Raw genomic sequence first — 15,835 nt, 5'->3', positions numbered from 1 at the left:
CGCAGTGGACCACGTGATGGCCGCGTCACGAGTGACCGCGGCCATCATGTGCTCCTGACCCCCCCCCCAAGCTGGTTCCAACTCCCGGACCCCTCGTTGGACACAAACGGAACTTTTGGCCAAGCTTGGGGGGGCCTCCTGACCTCCCCAAGCTGGCCAAAAGTTCCGTTTGTGTCCAACGAGGGGTCCAGGAGCGGAACCGCGGTGGACCACGTGACGGCCGCGTCACTCCGACGTGACGCGGACGTCACGTGCTCCTCGCAAAGGAATAGAGGAATAGCTTCTTGACTCCCCGCTGGACCACCAGGGAATTTTGGTAAGTCTTGGGGGGGGATTAAGGAGGGTGAGGGGTTTAAATTTTTATTTAGGTAACCGGTGCACGTATGGACATAGACTCAACTTATGGAATTCTCCATATGTCCATATTGACAGAAATTGACCCCCCTTTTCGACTTATGGACTTATGAACATAAACCTTTTGTCTGCACATCCCTAGAAGCCATTAGTAATCTCAAAAATGTTTATGACACCAAATCCTGCTGCAAATCCATGATCTCCCTGGAGAATCTTCAGCCACATCCATGGGATTGACACCCGGCATCAGTCCAGCAGAATCACCATGGCAGAGGGGTCAGCAAAGCAAAATATTGCCCCCCAAGTGGGAAGTCAAGGAGTGGAAAGGGACATTGAAGAGAAAAGGCCTATATTTTCAAGGAAAAGCCATGTGCTTTTCACACAGCTGCTGTGCCATCTAGATGGAGGAAACTGGCTTACCTCATGCTGAGGGGGTGTCATGTCTTCTCATCTCCTGCAAATGCTGGCTCCATGCTGCAGGGTATCATCTCATCCCATCTACCACAAGTGCTGGCTCCATGCTGCGGGGTGTCATCTCTTCTCATCATCCGCAAGTGCTGGCTCCATGCTGCGGGGTGTGATCTTTTCTTATCTCCTGCTTCCAAGCTGCTTCATAACGTCCTGGGCCTCTGCCTCCAAGCTGTTCCTTTTTGTCCTGGGCCTCCTGCCTCCAAGCTTTTCCTTGTCGTTCTGGGATCCTGGGTCTCCTGCCTCCAAGCTACTCTGTCTTCTGCTCCTGTGATGCTCATGGTGCTGTCTGCATTCTTACTCCTGCTCCTCACATGCTGAACTGCTTGCTCATTCTCATGCTGCTTACATGTTTTACTGTTTGCTGTTTGTCCTTCTGACTACATGCTGAGCTGTGCTAACCGGGGCTTTTGGCTCTCTTCTTAGAGTGCACTTTTTGAACATGCAGTGTGTGGAGCTTTTACTCACGAATTGCTGGTCTGGTCCTTTGCCTTTCCTCTTAAAGTGCACTCTTTCAACATGCACTGTATGGGGACATTACTCATATTTTGCTGGCCTGGACTTTTGTTTGTCCTTTTTGAGTGCACTCTTTCAACATGCACTCTGTGGGGCCTTGACACTAATTTTGCTGGCCTGGCCCTTTGCCTTTCCTTTTGAGTGCACTCTTTCAACATGCACTTTCTGTGGTATTAACATGTGCATAAATATATGTGCTTTATATTGCTGTGAGTTCACAGCTATCCTACAGTATTAGGGGTGCCACTTCCTCTTTCGGGGGCCTGTATCGCTCCATGGTGAGACCTCACCTTGAATACTGTGTACAGTTCTGGTCGCCACATCTCAAAAAAGATATAGTTGTAATGGAGAAGGTACAGAGAAGGGCAACCAAAATGATAAAGGGGATAGAACAGCTCCCCTATGAGGAAAGGCTGAAGAGGTTAGGGCTGTTCAGCTTGGAGAAGAGACGGCTGAGGGGGGATATGATAGAGGTCTTTAAGATCATGAGAGGTCTTGAATGAGTAGATGTGACTCGGTTATTTACACTTTCGAATAATAGAAGGACAAGGGGGCATTCCATGAAGTTAGCAAGTAGCACATTTAAGACTAATTGGAGAAAATTCTTTTTCACTCAATGCACTTTTTCACTCAATGCACAATAAAGCTCTGGAATTTGTTGCCAGAGGATGTGGTTAGTGCAGTTAGTGTAGCTGGGTTCAAAAAAGGTTTGGATAAGTTCTTGGAGAAGTCCATTAATGGCTATTAATCAATTATACTTAGGGAATAGCCACTGCTATTAATTGCATCAGTAGCATGGGATCTTCTTAGTAGTTGGGTAATTGCCAGGTTCTTGTGGCCTGGTTTTGGCATCTGTTGTAAACAGGATGCTGGGCTTGATGGACCCTTGGTCTGACCCAGCATGGTAATTTCTTATGTTCTTATGTTTTATGTTCTTATGTGTGGTGTAATGGTTGAATGTACAATGTTCATGACCCAGCATTATTTTTTCACTTCACTTACTTTAGAAAGGAATGCAAGGGTATGTAACAACATATGTTACATACGTCATGTAACTTGTACTGTAAACTGTCAAAGTGGTGGACTTTGTTTAAGTTCTTAAGAAGGCATGTCTTATGTGGTGAATGGGTTTCAGGTGTGTACATTATTATAGGCAATGTTCTAGGAAGTTTAGCATAAATGGCATGCACAGATTAAGTAAGTACTAATGCCAATCAATGTAATATTTCCATGTCTAATAATATTTTATGGTTTTCTACCCAGGGAACAGTGTTCTGCAAATATGCATGCATGCATGTGTCATGTGAATAAGATTTTACACATAGCAGCATGTATACATCCTTACCCTGAAGGCATGCCCTAGGGGCAAACCCAAGATTGGTATGAAGATATGCAAATGCTTTATGTAGTGGCAGTAGGACTTACTAAGTGTGTGCATGGACAGTATAAACACATTCCTACCAGCATTAGGTATGACTTTGTAGAGACCTGGGAACCCTAAACTGCACACATGTGTTCTTACCAAAAGTGATATGCTATGTCACTTAAGTAAACATCCTTACTGGTCTTACAGTTTGTACACACTCTCAGATGCTGTTTTGAAAGTATGAATCATGAGTGAGGGCTAATCCCATATGCTGGAAAATTTACTTGTGTAATCAACAGAGGCCCTAGAAGATTGGTAAACGTGTTGGGTACCAGCATGTTCTACATAGTATGGGTGATACCGTGCTACCGTGTTTTTGTATATGTATGCAATGTGAAAGGATAGGCAAAATCTACATGTCCTATTATGGTCCCAAGGCAGGAGAGTACATGCATGACAGGCTTTGTGTGGAAGTCTGCCTTCAGCATAGCAATAGTAGCACACCTCCTTGTCCTGTGCTCTCCACCTCCTCAGATGGTTAAGCACACAGCAATCAGTGAATCCTCAATTCTACTTTACATATAGCAGCTGAGACTGTGCTCTATGACTGACCAACTACACAGCGTACGAAAAGAATACATTTGTATACTGAAATGACACCACCAAAGTGTATAATAAACAGTGGCACATACCTTGGTACGTAGGTATAGGCACAGCATGTACATTGCCACAGTAAAGGTACTGTCTTTGAAAAGGGCCGATAGACATCACATATTCACTTCCATTTTTTACACTGCATAGATGGAGTGTTAAAAAAGGTGGCATGGTCTGCCTATCTGTATGACAACTATGCATGATATTGAATAGTTACATATGGAGAGACACACCACATACAAAAAGATGGAGCTCAGTAATAGGAAGTTCCGCATGCCTGTGTGAGGAGTGAAGGCTGCCAGGAGGTAGTAAACTCCCCCACACCCACACACACAAAGCCACGCACTGACAAATCTATGTACATGCTGTGTATTCAGATACATAATGGTCTGCTTTCATAAGAGTCTTGGGTATCGTGCAAGCAGAATGTAGTAATTTAAGTGCCTGTTCTATGCAGCATATCCTTACAATGAAAGGGCATATTGTTTCCTGTCACAATCACCCTCGAGGACTTCACAAGGGTCTGCAGCATGCGTCATTGTGGGTAGGCTGGACAGCCAGTAAGCATGCTCTTAAGTGCCCTACTACAATGAATTCCGGGAAGCAGATTGCTCTGTGAGTCACTGGAAGGGGAGAGAAACCTCAAAAACTGCAGTTAGCCTTTCAATTTATCCTGCATACTACAGGTGTCACCATGTGCACCTTAACACCTCTGACTGTCAACAAACAGTACAGATATACTGTGACATTAATGGTTGTTAATGATGCCTTACAGTTGTAAGACCATTTGTTCACCTGTACACATGAATGACTGTCACATGCACACCCTCTGCAGAACATAAGCATTCCATTACAGTTCTGCTAAACGTGACACTTTGCAATTGTGCTATACACAGTATAAGGTCATGTATTTTGCTATTGAACTGCTATGGACCAAGGTACAAATAATAGTCTGCAGTCACATAGCAAGAAAGGTAACCGCACACAGAATGTCTGCCAATGAGTGTCACAGTCCCTTATGTTACCATTAGGAACCAGCTACTGTTGCCCCTGCATGTATACAATAGCAAGGGCTATGTTCCAGCAAAGCTTGACAGTAAACAAAAAGGAGATGATTGTCAGGTTACGGTTCATGGTGGGAGTTGCTGTCACTCATTCCTCTACAGTTGATAAACTTCTGTGAATGACATATATCACCCCTACTTACTGGAAGATTGTGACCTGGCCCATGAAAGGATTACATGGCAGTAAAAGAGTGCTTGTGAAGATGCGTACAAGTAAAGGAAATAATAAAGCATGGGAAGCACATCACATGTTTGCAACCGGTATCCCTACTTAATAATTACATAGTGGGCTTTGCAATGGAGGCTACGTGTACACTCACAACCTGTTCACCTGAAGGCAATATGTCATCAGAGCCTGCAATATACATTAGGGATGTGAATCATTTTTTGACGATTTAAAATATCGTCCGATATTTTTTAAATCGTCATTAATCGTTAAAGAGTATGATACAATAGAAATTCCACCGACTTATCATGAAAAAATCATTAATCGGGTTAGTGCACAATAACGGGAGTTAGGACACAACCTAAAAACCCACCTGACCCTTTAAAACCACTCCCTTAGCCTCCACCACCCTCCTGACCCCCCAAAAACATTTTAAAATTACCTGGTGGTCCAGCGGGGGTCCCAGGAGTGTTCTCTCATGCTTGGGCTGTCGGCCAATAAACAAAAAACCCACCCCGACCCTTTAAAACCGCTCCCTTAGCCTCCACCACCCTCCCGCCCCCCCCCCCCCCCTGCCCAAATCGTTTTAAAATTTCCTGGTGGTCCAGTGGGCCCCGAGAGCGATCTCCCGCTCTTGGGCCGTCAGCTGCCACTAATAAAAATGGCGCCGATGGCCCTTTGCCCTTACCATGTGACAGGGTATCCGTGCCATTGGCCGGCCCCTGTCACATGGTAGGAGCACTGGACGGCCGGTGCCATTATTAAAGATCTTTAATAAGGGAGCGGTTTTAAAGGGTCGGGGTGGGTTTTTTGTTTATCGGATTGGGCGCAGCTGATAAAAAAAAAAACAATCAAGCCGGACGAAAAAAAATGCACGATTTGAATCAGAACCAGAACCGAACCGATTCCAGTTCCGATTCATATCTCTAATATACATACAACAACATGGGCTATGTTGGACCATAGCAGGGCACCTCAGTATTTTCTGTTCATAATGGATAACAGGAGTTCAAGGTCATCCTACAGCATACCTGCTCTTTAGCAGTACACAGATGTCTCCACATGCATATCCATCAGGACTAGCAGAAAACCATTTAAGAATAGGAAAGAAAGGCTTGCATTTGGTCCTGTAATATATGTTCACTTTTTTGCAAGACTGTGCTCACCGTATGTGCTTTACAGGGCCTCCGAAAGAACAGCTGCACTGTTTACAGTGCTAGGTTTTGATTAATAATGCACATAGTACTTATGTGAAGGGAACAAACATATGTGCATATTATAATGCAGGAAGACATGACTGTCAGTGAGACCTAACCCACTATAATGTTCATGAAAGCTGCCATCTGCAGATGACAGTGAACCTATGTGCAACAGGAAAGTGAAAGGTATTTTAACCCTTGGCCTGCATTATGTCAAAGGTTTAGGAAGAAAGATATGGCTGCAGTAACAGTGTGAACTGAGCAGCCACGGTGCCATACTACTGAAGAAGTGAAGGCAGGACAGTAGCATATGCACTCTCCTGCCTTCCCTCATCTGAGACTGCATACTCTTCTTGGATCTTTCACAAAAAGGTGACGGCAGCAACATATCATGTCGAAAGGGAAGACACTCAAATTTTGGACATCTATTTTGATACATTTCTTCGCTTTATGTACCCCAGTGCAATCATGTAGAGTAGACCAGCATGCATTCAGGAATGCTAATGCTACATTTGAAGGAGCTGTGCACAGAGGAAAATGTTCCCTACATAGCACTCTCCCTTTCACCCAGGCAGTAATGCAAGGTGTGAGTCCAAAGCTGTGTGATGTGTGCAGTAATGTCCAAAATGAGAAGTAAGTACATGCTGCTTTTTAATACCAAAGGCAGCAACATCAACACTCTCCTTACCTGCAGGCATGGGAGTTAGATGATGGCTGCATGAACATATGCAGCACATTGGTATGTAGGTCTAAATTGTACTGTTAGCTCTCTGTTTTCATGATCTACCATTGCAGAGTGAGTGCTGTGATAATGTCCTTCTGACATAAACCACAGCCTTATAAAGGTTAAACTGCTGGTGCACACCTGTAAACAATTGAAAAATAGTGTGTATATACAGGTATCTGCAGTACAACTTTTAACAGTGTCCTTTGTGTGTTCACATGCACGTTGGACCTTCCGTGATTATTATAAATTAATGCATAAGTACTGATGTCTCTCTTCAGGGTACAGAAGCATGTGGGCCATGAGCACACTTATGACAGGGTTTCTTCCACGTGTGAGGGTGATAATGAGGGCTTCTGTTGATGTTTGTAAGGCCACAATGTGATAGATATGGCACCAAGTATAATAGCAGATGTTACTAAATTTCTGTTAATAGCAGGCAGAAGAAATGCTGGCAGGCACATGTGTAGCATGTCTTTCTAACTGGGACAACTTTATTAGAAGTACCCTGTTCAGCTCCATTTCAAAACAAAATCATCAGCATCCATATGTGTTCCTATGGTTCATGCTGACATACTCAGCTAAGATTTGACACAAAGACAAGAGAGAACCAGTAGATCAGCAGATAACTGGCATCAGGTGCACATCCCCTTGAAGGGGAATAGGAACGTGAACCCCTATCAGGTAAAGTGTGTCTGTATAAGGTTTTGGTAAATCTGCCTGCCACTGAGCGTGTTCTCCTGGCCTCCAGCAGGGAGACATGAGAGATCTGAAGGCAGATCTGGATAAATGTCTATTGGTAGTCTGTGGCGTATAGCCACATTATGGAACACGCAGCACAGCAAGACAACAAGACAATCTTAGCTACTTTTGGTGAGGCATAATTAAAACTTCACTTGTCTTGTCCAGACAGCGAAAATGACTTTTCAGAAGGCCAAAAGTGTGTTCTATGACATTGCAGGTAGCACTTAAGGCCTCATTGTATCTCGTCTCTGCTGGCATGTTGGGCATGAGTATGGGGGTGAATAGCCAGGGCCTGGAACCGTGCCCTGAGTCTCCGTGTTAATGACAGAAGGAAAGCATGAATGTTTGCTTTGTTACTAGCAGATTTGACCAGCAAACCACAACATCTATTAAGAGTATATGAGCTAGCCAATAGCTTTGCTGATGAGCATTGGCAGAGAACATTTAAGTATTGTTGTTGTTCGCTGCATGTGTTGCCAAAATGTGCACAAAGGGAAGTGATCTGTGCATTACTATAGCATCTGATGCTACCAGTTGTATGACAGGGCCTCTCAACTAAAGCAATGTGTACAGCTGTGTAGGTACCTGCCAACCTTTCACTTGCATAAGAGGACAGAAACCTGTTCTACCAGCATATGGGGTTCTTCATTCAGTGACTGTTATTTAGCATCATGGAACTGCAGTGTGTGCTGCATTGAAAACCATTAGACACCCAAGACACAGGAAATATGGCAGCACTGCAACATGCACTGCAGACTGCTTGTGATAAATGTGTATGACACAGTATAGAAAGTGTAGGTCACAATGTTCCTAACACATCAATAACTGCCCACATGTGAATGTGCTCTGCTGGCAGTGTACACAGTCCACAGTTTGCATGAACATGCACATTGTAACAGCTCCGATGTGGAGGATAGGAATTGGCCTTCTAAGTTATGAATGCATGCGATGTATATAGTGCATTCAGACTAAAGTCCATATGCCTTCTTTTCCTACACTAATTTGCCAGCACTTAGAAATTTGGGATGAGAAAGGCATGACCTTGGACAATATCCTGCATACAAAACTCCAAAAGGGATGTGTTTTGCCACCGATCATGTCCTCCCCCACAGCTCACCCCTCCCTGTTTGGTACTGTGACCCATGTATGGATAAGCATTGATGGATATGAGAAAGAAAAGGGTGTCTTACCTACAAGCCAAGCATCACCGTACAGGCCAGCCTCAACATTTTCAAAGAGGCCCAATTGCCTCAGGATAAAGGAATCGTACACGGCTCCAGGGTACCTTGCCACCACGTCAGGATGCACATTTGAGCATCGCACACCACTTGTACATTGATGGAGTAGAAATGTTTTCTGTTGCGGTATGTCTCCTCCCTCAGACGGGGTGGTATGTTGGCCACGCGAGTTCAGTCAATAGCTCCGATTATTGGGAAAATGTGCAAAGGCATAGAAGCTCTCTTCAAGTCCATCAAGTCCTGCCTGTCAAGAGGAAAATGTATGTTTCAATTAATGCAGTCAGTTACAGCTGCACTGACCTGGTTGAGACAGTGTGAGAAGGTGGTTTGTGACATTCCCTCCATTACTCCTACAGTGGTTTGGAAGAAGCTGCTTGCTGTGAAACGGAGGACGGCTAACAGTTTGATGAGGCCGGGGACAGTACGTGTCCTTTCCATGAAGGGATCCAGATCCCCTCAGATGTCTTCATATAATTCCAGGATTGCCAGGAACTGAGATGATACCTGCTAACCACAACATCTTCAGGCATGACCAGCAAGGATGTTCGTTGTGAAAAAATATGCTCCCTGTATCACCCTACACGTGGCCGAGTACGTGGACGTCACAGGCCAGGACCCAGACCCTGTCACTGCGCAGTCTCTGCATGTGCTGCTGATATTTCCCATGGGACATCTTGGTAGTGGCCTTGGGTCCTGTTCTAGTTCTTCATCTTCCACGTGTTGTCGCTTGCAGCGAGGCTGGCCAGGCAGGAAGAATGCATGTACCGGTGCTATTGGCACTCACCAAAATCAGTCAGGAAGCTAAATCTGCTAAAAACAACAGTTTTGATTGGTCCAGGAATGCTTGGTAGGTGTGTTTGTATAAATTACAGTGTCTATCATTTGCGATACACATTGTGATAATACCGGGAAACATGATAGCACCCACAATACGGATGTGCCGCCCAAAAAAAAGCTGTAGTTATTAGCCACATTAGTAACCCGCAATATTATGTAATAGTTATTATGCAGCATGCTACCACCCCTACTTTACATTAACTCCGACCAAACTCCTCCCACTGGAATATGAAATTACAAGTTTGCATATGCATTTTGCAATATGCCATTAGCACATGTGTTATAGCATTATCGCATTACACTAGCAGCACATCACAATTTGATGAATGACCCAATAAGTTTACCTCCACCATTAGGGCTTGCAGATCTGGAATTTCATTGTGCAGATAACGAGCATTTGTGCTAATCTTCCAGCTTTTTTTTACTCAGCTTGCTGCTTTTCATGGATACCTTATATCTGCTATAATAAGCTGATTATTATTAATTTCCCAGCTCGTTTCACATATTTTTGGAAGGTGATATTCCAACTTCCTTCTGCCACCCACATCCTCTAATTTAAATGCCTAATGACATATGATTAACATTTCACATTTAGGATCCTTTTTCCTGTCACAGATAGATGCAAATATATAAAAAAAAGAAACCCACAGAGCTTGTAAACACAAATTCCGATATTATGATATACCAGAGCAAATGAGGAAAATCTTGGTCAAACTAAATGCCAGAATCAAGAGATATTGGAAACACAGATTGTGTGATGTGTTTGTAGGACCATCCCTGAATCAATTCCTAAATTACTCTGAAAGGATTGAATAAAGATAGGCTTACTTTTATATTTTATGATTTTAAAGTGCAAGTAAAAACATTTAATTGAGTTGTACCACCTTTTACATGAATTCCCAGAAAACTTTTATAGTCTGTAAGAGAGCAATAGTAAGCTGAGAAACAGAATTTGTGTTTGTATATATAAACCTGTTACTTAACTGGTGAAAGAAGGTCTAATAAATGTTTCCCGACATGGCATCATGTTTCGTTATTTTCTGCTTCAGGCAAATTTGTATTCCATAACCAAGCTCACTGGTGGACAATCACAAGGTGTTTGTTTTGTCAGAAATTGCTAAAACAATACGAAGGAAAATGCTAAGCAATTTAAAAGGAACTGGAAATGAAGTATTCAGGAACATATCTCTGATCTCAAAGACATACAGATGTGTGGGAATAACAAAAGCACTGGTGCATTATATCAGATCAAAGAATACCAATCTATAGATTCATTAAGACCCAATGGAGCCACTGCTGGTTGAGTGAATATCCAAAATTGTTCAGACTTATTAAGTAGGCTCTGATTGTCACCATGATGCCGTGAGCAGGGTTATTCTAAAATGAACCATTTCAAATTATTGAAAAAATGTGCAAACCGCATACAATGTGACACCATAAATGCTGTCAGTCTTGAAGTGTTAAAACAGCCTTTGTGTTCAATCAATCTTGTCCTTCATACTCCTTTTAGAATGACCTACATACCCAATAGACAAGAGCACTGTATGACACAAATAACTCCATGAGATTAACAATCTGTATAGGATCTCAAACATATGACATGACTGGTCTGTGGATGAACCCAGAGGGTGCCGGGTACCTGTCAGGGAGAGAGAACAGTGTCCACATGGTTGATTGTCCATATGGCTTAGGCAGTAAAGGTTCACGAGGGGAATGTATCACTAAGTCATGGATGTTGTGGCCACATGAATATGCTATACATGGAAACTGTGTGAATGTTTGGTGCAGAGTTAATACTTGCCTGTGAGACCTCAGAATGTTGACAATATCTTTGGCTAAGTTTGTGTAGCAGAGAGCAAAAGTGATATCCTGTTGGTAAACTTTAGGGTTTATAGGATAACAATAATGTCCTAATGGCATATAGAGCCTTTTTGTACACTGACCTAATCACTTTCCAAGGGTTTCCATGCAGGGTAAAATGAGAACACATCTTGTGTGCCTGTACCTTGCAGTCTAGGGATGTGAATCGTTTTTTAACAATTAAAATTATCGTCAGATAATTTTAAAATCGTCCAAAATTGTTAGAGTGCACGATACAATACAAATGCCCACGATTTATCGTCAGGGGCATTTGTATTGTATCGTTAAATAGGGGGTGGGAAAACCGGCACACCAAAAAACCCTAACACCCACCCCGAACCTTTAAAACAAACCCCCACCCTCCAAAACCCCCCCAAAATGTTTTAAATGACCTGGGGTCCCGGCGCGATGATCCCGGCGCGATGTCCCGCTCTCTGCCCACGGCTGCTGTGAAGAGAATTGGTGCCGGTGGCCCTTTGCCCTTATCATGTGACAGGGCAAAGATAGCCATTTTGATTCCTAGCTCCCGACGTCACGCGTCCAGGAGATCGCTCCCGGACCCCCACTGGACCCCCAGGGACTTTTGGCCAGCTTGGGGGGGCCTCCTGACCCCCACAAGACTTGCCAAAAGTCGAGCGGGGGTCCGGGAATGACCTCCTAAACTCGAATCGTTTTGCCGTCCAGTAAAATGGCGCCGACCATGCCGTACGGCGATCTCCTACGCTCCTGACGTCGGGGGACAAAAAAACAAAATGGCACCGGCGCTACCTTTGCCCTGCTGTCATATGACAGGGCAAAGGTAGCGCCGGCGCCATTTCTACAACGCACCGGAGGTCTGAGAGTAAAAGTGTTTTAGTGTGCCAGTTTTCCCGCCCTCCCCCGATTTATGATTTACACGATATTTTAAAAAACAAAACCGCGACAATAAGATTCCCTCCCCCCCAGCCGAAATCGATCGTTAAGACGATCGATCACACGATTTACATCTCTATTGTAGTCTTCAATAGAGGAGCACACCTTTCTTAGAGAAATTGACTAACAGGAAGACTATCTTTTAATCTCTTAGATTGATAGCTAAAATAGAGTAGAAAATTGTTGCAATCAGTTTCTTTATGATAAAGAGTGGTCTTTATATTATTCCCATGTTTGGAAATCATTAGGGTAAAAAAAGAAATGTGTACAGTATGAAATTGAATGGAACATTTCAAATAGGAATCAAGTTGATTTAACCATTGTTGAAAAGTTAAGAGATCAATGTCTGCCATCCATAAGAATATAAGAACATAAGAACATACCATACTGGGTCAGACCAAGGGTCCATCAAGCCCAGCATCCTGTTTCCAATAGAGATGTGAATCGTGTCCTCGATCGTCTTAACGATCGATTTTGGCTGGGAGGGGGAGGGAATCGTATTGTTGCCGTTTGGGTGTGTAAACTATCGTGAAAAATCATTAAAATTGTGAGCCGGCACACTAAACCCCCCTAAAACCCACCCCGACCCTTTAAATTAAATCCCCCACCCTCCCGAACCCCCCCCCCCAATGCTTTAAATTACCTGGGGATCCGGCGGTGGTCCAGAACGGCGGCGGTCCGGAACAGCCCCCTCAATAGAATCGTGTTGTCTTCAGCCGGCGCCATTTTTCAAAATGGCCGCCACAAAATGGCGGCGGCCATAGACAAAAACGATTCGACGCAGGAGGTCGTTCCGGACCCCCACTGGACTTTTGGCAAGTCTTGTGGGGGTCAGGAGGCCCCCCCAAGCTGGCCAAAATTTTCCTGGGAGTCCAGCGGGGTTCCGGGAGCGATTTTTTGCCGCGAATCGTTTTCGTACGGAAAATGGCGCCGGCCATACGTGTATGGCCGGCGCCATTGTCCGTACGAAAACGACGTCACGTGCTCCTCGCAAAGGAGTTCAGAAATGGTGTCCTGACTCCCCGCTCGACCACCAGGGAGTTTTGGTAAGTCTTGGGGGGGGGGATTAAGGAGGGTGAGGGGTTTAAATTTTTATTTGCACGTATGGACATAGACTCAACGTATGGAATTCTCCTTATGTCCATATTGACCGCAAATGACCCCCCCCTTTCGACTTATGGACTTATGAACTTAAACTTTTGGTCTGCACATCCCTATCAGTTTGTTCCATCTCCCCCATCAATAAACTGGATGCTAAGACTTTATAGCATATGCCTCCCAAATTGTCTTCTTATAGTATTCTTTAAATAACTTCTGATTCAGGCTACCAAAGACAATATTCCTCCTCTAAATTAGTTCAGGAAAATATTTCCTTCTTATCCTCAGTGGTAGTAAGTAAAGAAGAGTGTGCTACCCTTGCTTTAGATGCCTCTCCCAACTTTTCACTCTCTTCCAAGAGTGAAAAAGGCTGAGCAGTCTGCAGTGATGCATGCACTCCAAAAATCATTTTTTTCCTGGGTACAGTTTACTTCTGCCATTCTGACTTTGAAGAAGTCTCTCTTCAACATAAGTGCAGGATTAGTTGTTTCCTTACCTCTTCTAACTCTGCTAACATTCCCTGTCTCTCTTCTCCTTTTCCCTGACATAATGGAATTTGTCACTGGCAGTGCCTGCAATTTTTTTTCTTTACTGTACTTCACTGAAAATACCTCTCACACACAGACAGTGCAGCACTATGTCATACTCTAGCACGGAGTGCTGACAGGCTCCATACAGTAAAGTAGAATGGTGGCAGGCTAGTATGCTTTAATCTCTGTGCACTAATGCTTACTTCTCTGGTGCCCATTCAGCATTACTGCTATAACTCTCCACACTATCTCTCTCCTCCTGCTACTGTCTTCCAGTGAAGAAAGCAGCAAGTGCCACTGACTGTCTTTCTATTACTGGCACAGTAAGACCATAAGAACATAAAAATATGCCATACTGGGTCAGACCAAGGATCCATCAAGCCCAGCATCCAGTTTCCAATAGTGGCCATTCCAGGCTATATGTAGCTGGCAAATATCCCAAAATTAAGTCTGTCCCATGCTACTGATGGTAGTAATAGCAGTGGCTATTTTCTAAGTCAACTTGATTAATAGTATAATAGCAGAGTTACTTATGCTTTGTTCTTCCTCTTCCCCCAGTTCCTGCACCCCTGTTTTATTGTAACTTCTGCTTCTCTTCGCTTTGTTAATATCTAAGGTTATTGTACCCCCGTTCCTTGTAAACCGACATGATATGATTGTATCATGAATGCTGGTATAGAAAGGCACCAAATAAATAAATAAAAATAATGGACTTCTCCTCCAAGAACTTATTCAAACCTTTTTTAAACCAGCTACACTAACTGCACTAACCACATCCCCTGGCAACAAATTTCAGAGTTTAATTGTGCATTGAGTGAAAAAGAACTTTCTCCATTTACTTTAAAATGTGCTACATGCTAACTTCATGGAGTGCCCCTTAGTCCTTCTGTTATGTGAAAGAATAAATATCCGATTCACATTTACCCATTTTAGATCTCTCATGATTTTCAACACCTCTATCATATCCCCCCTCAGCCGTTTCTTCTCCAAGCTGAACAGTCTTAACCTTTTAGTCTTTCCTCATAGGGGAGCTGATCCATCCCTTTTATCATTTTGGTCGCCCTTCTCTGTACCTTCTCCATCGCAACTATATCTTTTTTGAGATGCGGCGACCAGAATTGTATACAGTATTCAAGGTAAAGTCTCACCATGGAGCAATACAGAGGCATTATGACATTTTCCATTTTATTTACCATTCTCTTCATAATAATTCCTAACATTTTGTTTGCTTTTTTGACTGCCACAGCACACTGAGCTGACGATTTCAATGTATTATCCACTATGACGCCTAGATCTCTTTCCTGGGTGGTAGCTCCTAATATGGAACCTAACATCATGTAACTATAGCATGGGTTATTTTCCCTATATGCATCACCTTGCACTTATCCACACTAAATTTCATCTGCAATTTGGATGCCCAATTTTTGTTTCACAAGATCCTCCTGCAATTTATCACAATCCGCTTGTGATTTAGCTACTTTGAATAATTTTGTATCATCTGCAAATTTGATTACCTAACTTGTCATATTCCTTTCCAGATCATTTATAAATATATTGAAAAGCACAGGTTCCAGGTCAGATCCCTGAGGCACTACACTGCCCACCCCCTCCACTGAGAAAATTTTCCATTTAAACCTACTCTCTTTTTCCTGTCTTTTAACCAGTTTGTAGTCCATGAAAGCACATTACCACCTATCCTATTACTTTTTTACTTTTCCTAGAAGCCTCTCATGAGGAATTTTGTCAAATACGTTCTGGAAATCCAAATACACTACATCTACCAGTTCACTTTTATCTACATGTTTATTAACCCCTTCTAAAAAGTGAAGCAGATTTGTGAGTCAACACTTGCCTTGAGAAAAGCCATACTGACGTTGTTCCATTAAACCATGCCTTTCTATATGTTCTGTGATTTTTTCCCTGGCACTGAAGTCAGGATAATTGGTCTGTAGTTTTCTGGATCACCCCTGGAGCCATTTTTAAATATTGGGGTTACAGTAGACACCCTCCAGTCTGCAGGTACAATGGATGATTTTAATGATAGGTTACAAATTTTTACTAATAGATCTAAAATTTCATTTTTTAGTTCCTTCAGAACCCTGGGG

Source organism: Rhinatrema bivittatum, chromosome 5 (genome assembly GCF_901001135.1).
Source record: "Rhinatrema bivittatum chromosome 5, aRhiBiv1.1, whole genome shotgun sequence".
Taxonomy (NCBI): Eukaryota; Metazoa; Chordata; class Amphibia; order Gymnophiona; family Rhinatrematidae; genus Rhinatrema; species Rhinatrema bivittatum.
This window is presented reverse-complemented; position numbering follows the sequence as displayed.